The sequence below is a fragment of the Canis aureus genome, chromosome 1 (genome assembly GCF_053574225.1).
Source record: "Canis aureus isolate CA01 chromosome 1, VMU_Caureus_v.1.0, whole genome shotgun sequence".
NCBI lineage: Eukaryota > Metazoa > Chordata > Mammalia > Carnivora > Canidae > Canis > Canis aureus.
The window spans coordinates 25,582,668-25,595,051 of NC_135611.1; positions in this window are offsets into that span (position 1 = coordinate 25,582,668).

Here is a 12,384-nt window from a genome sequence, read left to right on the forward strand (position 1 = left end):
AGGTGGAAAGGGGGTTGGGGGGGTTGACTGGGTGACGGGCACTCAGGGGGGCACTTGATGGCATGAGCACTGGGTGTTATGCTATATGTTGGCAAATTGAACTCCAATAAAAAATAAAAAATAAAAACAAAAAACAAAACAGAAGCACAACAAACTACATGGGATGTGAAAACAAAGGACCATGGAAATTTTGAGATAGGAAAATTATTTCAGGCTTGATTTTGGAAAGTAGAGGAGAGAGATCAAGTAAAAGCTCACCAAAGTGTGAAATCTGAGATTGACCTTGAAGGAGAGATTTTGGTGTGGGGAACAGAATACATAAAGGCACTGAAGAGTGGTAAAGTTCAGGTTACATAAGTTGTGTGGTGTGGAGTGGTTAGATTGTGAAGATGAAGGCAGCTGATTGGTGGCAGCTGCTGTCATCATGAATATTTCTTCCTGAACCTAGAAGGGAAATTGAACTCAACATGTTAATTAGAAGTTCTTTGAAGTGTTATTTATACATATTACTAATACGGGACATGGGAGAGCTAGTAAAGAATGGTGAATAAATTAATAAAATAGTTAATATTCCTATTTAAAATGTTCTTTGATTTTAAGCCCTTTTTGCTTTGTGAAGTGTTATTTTCCACATTTACTTAGAAGTATTTTATTGGATATTTTTCTAATTCATTAAAATCTTAGCCATACATTTTTTAAAGCAAAATCATAAAATCAAAAGAACACAGTATTTGATGAGGATTGTGAATTGTTTAGTGTCACATTAATAAATTGGAAAAGAAATGTTTGTGTGACTGAATTGTAGGAAGGAATCAGAAAATATCAACCCAGTTACACCTCTAGATTTCCACAATTCATCCCCACTGAGCTGTTGTTCTCTCTTGACTTCCTCAATGAGGTATCAGAGACCCCAGAGAGATATTTGTTCACTACCAGAGCTACCCTCATAGTTGCTCAACAACTATTAGGCCATTTCTAATTAAATAATTTAGAGTATATGTGGAATGATCTGAGTATTCGGATTCATATGTATATATATATATTTTAAATCTCCTTTTGTGTATAGCCTTGGTTATCTATTAGGAAAACACTGTATTAAGGAGAAGCACATAAGATTGGAAGGTGGTATTTTTATACAGCTTTTCCAGGAAAACTATATTTAGTGAAGTTTGAGATTTAGAGAGTTATTTCAGCATCAGTAAAATCTTATTACAGGCTTCAGAAGAGAACCAAACCAATCATGTTTCATTCTCACTTGAGTCTTTCATAGTGGAGCCTTATTAACACAGTTAGAAATCACGCATCTTCGGTCATATAGAGCACTTGATCCAAAGTGTATATTCTCTTATATTCTTTCTGGATAATTTGTGCAGATGTACATGGACCCTAGAATGATTTGCCTCTGTCACTAGGCATCATTCTGGGTGCTTAAAGAAGCATGTCTGTACAATGCCTGTCACAAAATGAAAGACTTTGTTTAATTAATGCAGACTGATTTTAATATTATTCTAGTCAAAATGTAATTAGAAGGTAAAACTGAGGTCCAAATACTCACATATTAGGTTTAATGTTAAATAGGATAAAAAAGACAGTATCTTTGCTTCTTAGATCCTGACAGTTTTCCAAACATTCAGAACAAAGTTTGTTGAGTTTTCTGTCTATACAGATATCTAAGAATTCATTAACAGCTGAAGAATCAAAAGACTTGGAAATGAGTTTCACAAGAGAAGATTTTTGGATCCTGGGGTCTGTGGACTATGTTTTCTGTCTTCTCCCCTTACAGTATTTGAAAAATGAATTATGTGTCAGATGTTACATTTTTATGTTATGTGTGATGAAAGGTTGACACAAACGATATGCATTTAACACTCAGGGTAAGTTTATAGGAGTATTGTTGTAAAAATTAAAATCTATTTGTCAGTAATAATGAATAACAAATGATCAGGACAACAGGTTAATTTATGTAACAACTTATTTAAAAGATAAACTACTTTATTTCTTAATGTTCTTTAAAACTACTTATGGGTACCGATTTCTCAGATATTGCCCACAGTTCTAAGTGAAATCAGAAAGAAGGCTAGAAGAAATGATATATTAAAAGCACGCTATTGGGGATCCCTGGGTGGCTTAGCGGTTTGGCGCCTGCCTTTGGCCCAGGGCACGATCCTGGAGACCTGGGATTGAGTCCCACGTCAGGCTCCCGGTGCATGGAGCCTGCTTCTCTCTCTGCCTGTGTCTCTGCCTCTCTCTCTCTCTCTATCATAAAAAAAAAAAATTAAAAGCATACTATTTAATTGCTTTACCTTTTAAGAATTCAAGAGATATTTCAGAGAAAATTGGAGATGTTGTAAATCAATTCAGTACTGTTACATCTATCCACTGACAGCCAATACTGTGATTTAAAGGTTGACCAAAATTGATGCCATGTTTTATGTCATAACATGGCTTTGGACAACCCCAGTATTTCTTTTTTTTTTTTTTTAAGATTTTATTTATTTATTCATGAGAGACACAGAGAGAGAAAGAGAGAGAGTCAGAGACACAGGCAGGGGGAGAAGCAGGCTCCATGCAGGGAGCCCAACATGGGACTCCATCTGGGTCTACAGGATCACGCCCCGGGTGGAAGGCCACACTAAACTGCTGAGCCACCTGAGCTGCCCAACCCCAGTGTTTCTTAAAGACTATCTTGTGAGTGACTTTTGTAACATAGTACAAATGTTTTGTATTTTCCCATGGATTAATCATATTAAGATATAGTTTTCTAGATCTTTAAAAAGCAAACTTTACTTGAGGGCCTATTATGTACTGGGCATTTGTTGGGCACTAGAAATAGAAAGATAAACAGATGTTGTCTCTGCTCTCATGGATAGTAGTATATCCAATATTACTTCACATAAATAGTCAATCACATACTACCAAAGAAATGGCACCCGGAACTGCTAATAAATTATACATAGTCCTGAAGAACAATAACAACAAAAAATCAGCCCAAAGAAAAGTTTAGGAAAGAAACAATAAAAATAAGAGCAGAAAATAATAGCAGAGCAGAAAAACGTTCCATATGTAGAGTTGATACAACAAAAAGAGGTAGTTCAGTGAAAAGACTAATAAATTTGTCCCTGAAGAACAGGGACCCCCTGAAGAAATTGATTAAGAAAAAGAGAGAAGTCACAAAAAGATAATACTGGGAATGAATGGTTGCTGCACAGATTGAAATTAAAAAAGAAGATATGGTGAGCAAATTTTTACCGGGAAATATGGAAAGTTAGATATAATGGACAAATTCCTGGAAAACCTCAATTGACTCAAGAAGATACAAAAAACATTAATATTCTTATAACTATTAATACAATCAATCAGTAAACACAAGAGGGATGGTCACTTCCAGCTACAACAGCAGCTGGATTGCCCTCTAATTTTTTTTTTTCTTTTTTTTTTTTTTTTTAATTTATTTTTTTATTGGTGTTCAATTTACTAACATACAGAATAACACCCAGTGCCCGTCACCCATTCACTCCCACCCCCCGCCCTCCTCCCCTTCTACCACCCCTAGTTCGTTTCCCAGAGTTAGCAGTCTTTATGTTCTGTCTCCCTTTCTGATATTTCCCACACATTTCTTCTCCCTTCCCTTATTTTCCCTTTCACTATTATTTATATTCCCCAAATGAATGAGAACATATAATGTTTGTCCTTCTCTGACTGACTTACTTCACTCAGCATAATACCCTCCAGTTCCATTCACGTTGAAGCAAATGGTGGGTATTTGTCATTTCTAATAGCTGAGTAATATTCCATTGTATACATAAACCACATCTTCTTTATCCATTCATCTTTCGTTGGACACCGAGGCTCCTTCCACAGTTTGGCTATCGTGGCCATTGCTGCTAGAAACATCGGGGTGCAGGTGTCCCGGCGTTTCATTGCATTTGTATCTTTGGGGTAAATCCCCAACAGTGCAATTGCTGGGTCGTAGGGCAGGTATATTTTTAACTGGATTGCCCTCTAATTAAAAACAACTCTAACACAGAAATAAATACACAAGACAAGTGTTTCTAAGCATTGAAGAACAGTCTGAGTTAAAGACATAAGATGAGCTTTTTTGTTTCCTCAGTTTTTGGCCTGAGATAAATTCTTGCTAAGTCACAGGGTAGGGAGCCCAGGTAGATAGAGTTTGCTGAGTTTTGGAGGACAGAGATGGGAATTTGTGGCTGCCTGAAGCAGCTGGAATTTGCAAGCAAGGGTACCAGAGAAAGGGAAGTTGCACAGAGGATGGGCACCAGAAATCTGTGTGAGGATTCACCTTGGATCTTTGGCTGGGGATTAGCCAGGCTTGTATAAGACGAGACCTCTTGAAACCTACTGGGGATCTGCTTCAGGGCTGAACAGTGATGTCAGAGGCTGTGCATTGCTGAGAGATGTTGGAGAGCTGGCCCAATCAGAGAGCAAATAGAAGATACAATAACCATTGTATATATTCTGATGTATATACAGTATGTATTGTGTGTATAACATACAGAGTATATTGTATGTTAGATTCATGTACTGAGAGAGTAGTGTGTGCATGCTCACTCTCTTCTCACTTCCAATCTAACCTGTCTACATGAAAGTGTGGGTACTCCCCCCGGTCCTGCTGGAATAATTGCTAGGAACAGAGTTATCCATTATTTAATCCAGCCCCATAATTATCAAATTAATATTTATTTGTAAAGCAATGGGTGAGAAACACTACCTGATTTTTAGTTCTAGTAATCTTAATCCAGTACTAAGCAGAGGAAGTTTGAATTCAGACTGTTCAAATTAAGGCCCAGCTTTATGGCATTTGAACTCACCATCTTGCAAGTATCTAAAATTTAAAGTCACTGTGCTCTAAGTTCCTGGGATGAGCAAATGCCCCCAGGAGAAGATTTCACTTCAACCTTCATTTATCCCTACATTAACTGCTTCCTCTTCCTGGTTGGACCTAGGGAGTTTTCCTTCTTACTTTCTTGTTCAGCAGTACTTTTTCATTTGGAAAATGTTTACTTAAATATAATAAACAAACAAAAAATGTGCAAATTACAAGTATACAGTACATACATACGTTGGCACTTTTCCAAAGAGATTGCAGCAGCATCCTTGGTATGCTGGGTTGCAGCAACTATTGGTATTGCCAGGTTTCTTTGCTTGCTTGCTTGTCTGTTTTAATATTGGCCATTTTGATGAGTGAGAAGTAAACTCACTGCTTTAATTGACACCTATCTGGAGGTTAATTATTTTGAATAGCTTCTCAAATGCTTCTTAGCCAGCCATTTGGCTATCCTCTTTAGTGCACAAAAATTGGTCCAGTGAAGATGATTTGTTTATTTTTTTTAAGGATTTTTCTATTTTGGACGTGAGGTCTTAATCAACTATATATCTAATATCTACTCCCACTCTGGGACTTTTCACTGTGTTAATGTTGCTTTGATGAATAAATTTTTTTTAAGATTTTATTTATTTATTCATGACAGACACAGAGAGAGGAAGAGAGACAGGCAGAGGGAGAAGCAGGCTCCATACAGGGATCCCAACGTGGGACTCGATCCCGGGTCTCCAGGATCACACCCCAGATCAAAAGTGGCACTAAACTACTGGGCCACCGGGGATGTCCATAAAATTTCTCTATATATGTTTTTTATTTGAGAACTTTAGAAAAGATTTATTTATTTTTGTATATTTTTTATTGGAGTTTGATTTGCCAACATATAGTATAACACCCAGTACTCATCCTGACAAGTTCCCCCCTCAGTGCCTGTCACCTAGTCACCCCATCCCCCTGTCCACCTCCCCTTCCACTACCCCCTGTTCATTTCCCAGAGTTAGAGTCTCTCATGTTCTGTCACCTTCTCTGACATTTCCCACTCATTTTCTTTCCTTTCCCCTTTAATCCCTTTCACTATTTTTTATATTCCCCATATAAATGAAATCACATAATGTTTGTCCTTCTCCAATTGACTTACTTCACTCAGCATAATACCCTCCAGCTCTATCCACATTGAAGCAAATGATGAGTATTCGTCATTTCTAATGGCTGAGCAAGATTCCATTGTATACATAGACCACATCTTCTTTATCCATTCATCTTTCGATGGACACTGAGGCTCCTTCCACAGTTTGGCTACTGTGGAGATTGATGCTATAAATATGGGGGTACAGGTGTCTCGGGCTTTCACTTCATCTGGAACCATGGGGTAAATACTCTGCAGTACAATTGCAGGGTTGTAGGGTAGCTCTACTTTTAACACGTTGAGGAACCTCCACACAATTTTCCAGAATGACTGCACCAGTTCACATTCCTACTAACAGTGCAAGAGGGTTTCCCTTTCTCCACATCCTCTCCAACATTTATTGTTTCCTGTCTTGTTAATTTTCACCATTCTCACTGGGGTGAGGTGGTATCTCATTGTGGTTTTGATTTGTATTTCCCTGATGGCAAGTGATGCAGAACATTTTCTCATGTACTCGGCCATGTGTATGCCTTCTTTGGTGACATTTCTGTTCATGTCTTTTGATCATTTTGTGATTGGATTGTTTCTTTGGTGTTGAGTTTAATAAGTTCTTTATAGATCTTGGATACTAGCCCTTTTACAAATAACCCATTTACAAATATCACCTCCCATTCTAATTGTCTTTTAGTTTTGGTAGAATGATCTAGTTTCATTCTTCTGCATGTGGCTGTCCAATTTTCCCAGCACCATTTATTGAAGAGACTGTCTTTTTCCCAGTGCTTTGTCGAATATTAGTTGACCATAGAGTTGAGGGCTCATTTCTGGTACCCATTCTCTTACACCATACACAAAGATAAACTCAAAATGATGAAAGATCTGAATGTGAGACAAAAATGCATCAGAATCCTAGAGGAAAACACAGGCAACACCCTTTTTGAACTTGGCCACACCAACTTCTTGCAAGATACAGCTATGAATGCAAGGGAAACAAAAGCAAAATTGAACCATTGGGACTTCATCAAGATCAAAAGCTTCTGCACAGCAAAAGAAACAGTCAACAAAACTGCAAGACAACCTACAGAATGGGAGGCGATATTTGCAAATGACCTATCAGTTAAAGGGCTAGTATCCAAGATCTATAAAGAACTTATTAAACTCAACATCAAAGAAACAATCCAATCATGAAATGTGCAAAAGACATGAACAGAAATTTCACCAAAGAATACATACACATGGCCAATGAACACATGAGAAAATGTTCCGCATCACTTGCCATCAGGGAAATACAAATCAAAACCACAATGAGATACCGCCTCACACCAGTGAAAATGGTGAAAATTAACAAGACAGGAAACAACAAATGTTGGAGAGGATGTGGAGAAAGGGGAACCCTCCTGCACTGATGGTGGGAATGTGAACTGGTACAGCCACTCTGGAAAACTGTGTGGAGGTTCCTCAAAGAGTTAAGAATAGAGCTACCCTACGACCTAGCAATTGCACTGTTGGGGATTTACCCCAAAGATACAGATGCAGTGAAAGCCTGAAATACCTGCACCCCAATGTTTCTAGCAGCCATGTCCACAATAGCCAAATTGTGGAAGGAGCCTCGGTGTCCATCGAAAGATGAATGGATAAAGAAGATGTGGTCTATATAATACAATGGGATTTTAGTCTTTAGAAACGATGAATACCCACAATTTACTTCAATGTGGATAAGACTGGAGGGTATTATGCTAAGTGAAGTAAGTCAGTCAGAGAAGGACAAATATTATATGGTTTCATTCATATGAGGAATATAAAAAATAGTGAAAGAGATTAAAGGGGAAAGGAGAGAAAATGAGTGGGAAATATCAGAGAGGGTGACAGAACATGAAAGACTCCTAACTCTGGGAAACGAATAAGGGGTAGTGAAAGGGGAGGTGGGTGGGGGCACGGGGTGAGTGCGTGATGGGTACTGAGGGGGGGCACTTGATGGGATGAGCACTGGGTGTTAAACTATATGTTGGCAAATTGAACTGTAAAAAATACAGAAAACATTAAAATTAAAAATAAAATTACGTGAATAAAAAAATAAAAACAATAGTTTAGTCGATGCTTTGAATCAAAGCAATGATAAAGCTGTGTATTTAACTCAATTTCATTTATCCAGAAATCCACATGGTTATTTTGATAAAGTAGTGTTATTTAATTTTGATTTGTGGACAATAATCAACTTTGTAATTTAACTGTAATTTGATAGCTTATTTTTAAAAGGTGACTGAAAATAAATTTCCATGGCCAAACAAAGTGGCTCCTATCCATGTAACACACATTATTCAATTGGATATTCTTTGTTGTGTTTGGTTTCCACGGAGAGAGATTTTTTTTACCCTTGTGCCCCTGCCAAAATGATATCCATGAATTAACTTCTTTGCAATTAAACTAGTCTATTTTTGTATTTTGAAATAACTGATAGAAGTCATCTGAGACCTTTTATGTGCCCAAAGAGACACCACATAATTCCAGATGTTGGGAAAAGTGCAACTAATCAGAGCAGATATTTAATGCTTCTCATTGAGAAATATGAGCAGGATCTTTCAAAAGAGTTGGAGAAATATATAAATTGTTATAATCAGTATTTTGTTATTGGTTTTTGTTTTTTGTTTTTTTTTTTGTTTTGTTTTGTTTTGTTTTTTTTTTTTTTGATCAGTATTTTGTTAATTAGCTTTGTTTCCTGCTTTAGTGCAGCAGGTCAGAGTTTTAAGCTATTATTGTCCAGTCACTGCTTTTTTCCCCCTACTTTGTAAAAGAAAGTCAAAATTTAGCTGGATTTGCTCCTTTCTTTTAAGTATGTCTTCTATCTCCCTGTCCTTCCTATGGTCTGATATGTTCAGCTAAGAAAATAAAAGAAAAAAATTATCATATATTTTAAATCTGTATACTGTAAAATGTTCTTTATACAAAACCCTGAAAACTTTAAAAAGAGTAATTTGGGCAGCCTGAGGCATTAATTGAGGATCAATAAGATGACTTTTGGTATGTCAAGAATCAGATATACCTTCTGAATACAATAAATAATAAAACTCTGCAGATGCAAAGTACACTTAATCACATTTTTCTTCTTTTCAAATTGTTGATACACATGAAAATAATCAGAGAACCAGAATACTCCAGATTTATCCCCACTAGGCCTCCTGTTTCACAACCGTGTGTTAAATAATTCGTGTAATCTATCTCAGTGGTGGTATGCTACTTGGAATTCTGTTTATATTTCCTGTTGTCATGTTTCTCAAATTGGAGTAACTGAATCTCTGGAAAACCATGCTAGGTTGCTGATTGTTGATACCCCAGTATGAACAAAGTGAAACTTCCTGGAGCATCTATCTTGGAATTTTTTGAGAAAACTTTCTGTATGTGTGTGTGTGTGTGTGTGTGTGTGTGTGTGTGTGTGTGTATATATATATATATATATATATATATATTCATGCATAACACAGAGTATTCGTAAAGGAGACATAAAAGAAATTTCTATTAGCCACAGGTCCCTTTGAACTTTACTTCAACCAACCTTCTATCTCTTCTATTATTTAGAGATGTTGATAGAAATATTTGAGCTCTTCAGGAAAGTTCCTGTGATGCCAGCATGTTCTTCAGATATTTCTGTCACATATTGTGGCTCTTGAAAAGTGCAAAATATTTTAGAATACCTTGTAGAGTACAGTGTAAATGTCTAGTTATCCAACTAAAGTGGGCAGTCTTCCTTTTTACTAGAAAATGCCTAATTTTGTCTGAGGTCAATTCCATGACTTTGGGTGACATTTTCAGTCTTGTATAGAAAATAATTATGACAGAAAGGAATTGAGAGTTTTCTTTATATTAAGAACCCCTTCTGCTTTTAACCATCATAACACTACTCTGAGTTAGGTGCTCATCTCATTCATTTTAACAGGTGAGAAACTGGGCACAGAGTGGTCAGGTTAAATTCTCAAAATCATACAGCCTCAGAAGACAAGGATCCAAGATTTGAACCCAAGTGGTCCTCTTTGGAGGCCTTACTATCTTTAAACATTATTTTTTGTCTGTAAATAATCTTGAGTTGACATACTCCTTTTAAAAAGCAAATGAAATCTTTATAATTATGGATAGCAGAGTTGACTTCTGCAATGTGATGTGATCCAACTTAACTGATGGGATCCAGCTGCATGCAGACCTCAGCCTGCAGGAACAACATCAACTGTATGTCAGAGCTGCATGATCAATCCCAAACTGAACTCTGAGTTTGGTGAAACTCATGTTCCATTTTCACAGGCCTCAGCTTCCATATTCTTGACTTTACTTGGTACATTCTCTCCAACTGTTTTCTAGCCCTCTAGTCTTATGTAAACAGAATTTGATATCAGCCTTTATAGTGTGGCTGATGGATTTCACTTTACATGGTATGTGAATGAATTTCAATAATGTGCATTATCTCAAGTAAGCATCTTCATTCAAAGCTTTGGTTTTACCTCTGGTAGAAAGATCTGAGTCCATTAAAATGTCAGCCTTAGTAACCATGGGGTAAGATCACAAGAGTAGTAAGCCCTTGATCTAACTCTGTACCTTGATAAGTTACTCTATTTGATGAGACTGACAGCGGGAAAAGATGGCCTAAGGGAACAAGATCACAGTTTTCTTTGCTTACTTAGACTTACTCTCCTTTGGTGAAACTAAGGCTAATAGTGACCCATCAGTTGAAGTATCAGACATTTTCTAGGAGTTTGTGAGGACAAAACAGCACTTATCTTTTTTTTATAATAAATTTATTTTTTATTGGTGTTCAATTTGCCAACTTACAAGATAACAGCCAGTGCTCATCCCGTCAAGTTCCCCCCTCAGTGCCCGTCACCCATACACCCCCACCCCCCGCCCTCCTCCCCTTCCACCACTCCTAGTTCATTTCCCAGAGTTAGGAGTCTTTATGTTCTGTCTCCCTTTCTGATATTCCCCACACACTTCTTCTCCCTTCCCTTAATTCCCTTTCACTATTATTTATATTCCCCAAAAGAATGAGAACATATAATGTTTGTCCTTCTCCGATTGACTTACTTCACTCAGCATAATACCCTCCAGTTCCATCCATGTTGAAGTAAATGTGGGTATTTGTCGTTTCTAATGGCTGAGTAATATTCCATTGTATACATAAACCATATCTTCCTTATCCATTCATCTTTCGTTGGACACCAAGGCTCCTTCCACAGTTTGGCTATTGTGGACATTGCTGCTAGAAACATTGGGGTGCAGGTGTCCCGGCGTTTCATTGCATCTGTATCTTTGGGGTAAATCCCCAACAGTGCAATTGCTGGGTTGTAGGGCAGGTCTATTTTTAACTCTTTGAGGAACCTCCACACAGTTTTGCAGAGTGGCTGCACCAGTTCACATTCCCACCAACAGTGTAAGAGGGTTCCCTTTTCTCCGCATCCTCTCCAACATTTGTTGTTTCCTGCCTTGTTAATTTTCCCCATTCTCACTGGTGTGAGGTGGGATCTCATTGTGGTTTTGATTTGTATTTCCCTGATGGCCAGTGATGCAGAGCATTTTCTCATGTGCATGTTGGCCATGTCTATGTCTTCGTCTGTGAGATTTCTCGTCATGTCTTTTGCCCATTTCATGATTTGGTTGTTTGTTTCTTTGGTGTTGAATTTAATAAGTTCTTTATAGATCTTGGAAACTAGCCCTTTATCTGATAGGTCATTTGCAAATATCGCCTCCCATTCTGTAGGTTGTCTTTTAGTTTTGTTGACTGTATCCTTTGCTGTGCAAAAGCTTCTAATCTTGATGAAGTCCCAATAGTTCATTTTTGCTTTTGTTTCTTTTGCCTTCGTGGATGTATCTTGCAAGAAGTTACTGTGGCTGAGTTCAAAAAAGGTGTTGCCTGTGTTCTCCTTTAGGATTTTGATGGGATCTTGTCTCACATTTAGATCTTTCATCCATTTTGAGTTTATCTTTGTGTATGGTGAAAGAGAGTGGTCTAGTTTCATTCTTCTGCATGTGGATGTCCAATTTTCCCAGCACCATTTATTGAAGAAGCTGTCTTTCTTCCAATGGTTAGTCTTTCCTCCTTTATCGAATGTTAGTTGACCATAAAGTTCAGGGTCCACTTCTGGGTTCTCTATTCTGTTCCATTGATCTATGTGTCTGTTTTTGTGCCAGTACCACACTGTCTTGACCACAGCTTTGTAGTACAACCTGAAATCTGGCATTGTGATGCCCCCAGATATAGTTTTCTTTTTTCCCTGGTTTCCCCTGGCTATTCGGGGTCTTTTCTGATTCCACACAAATCTTAAAATAATTTGTTCTAACTCTCTGAAGAAAGTCCATGGTATTTTGATAGGGATTGCATTAAACGTGTAAATTGCCCTGGGTAACATTGACCTTTTCACAATATTAATTCTGCCAATCC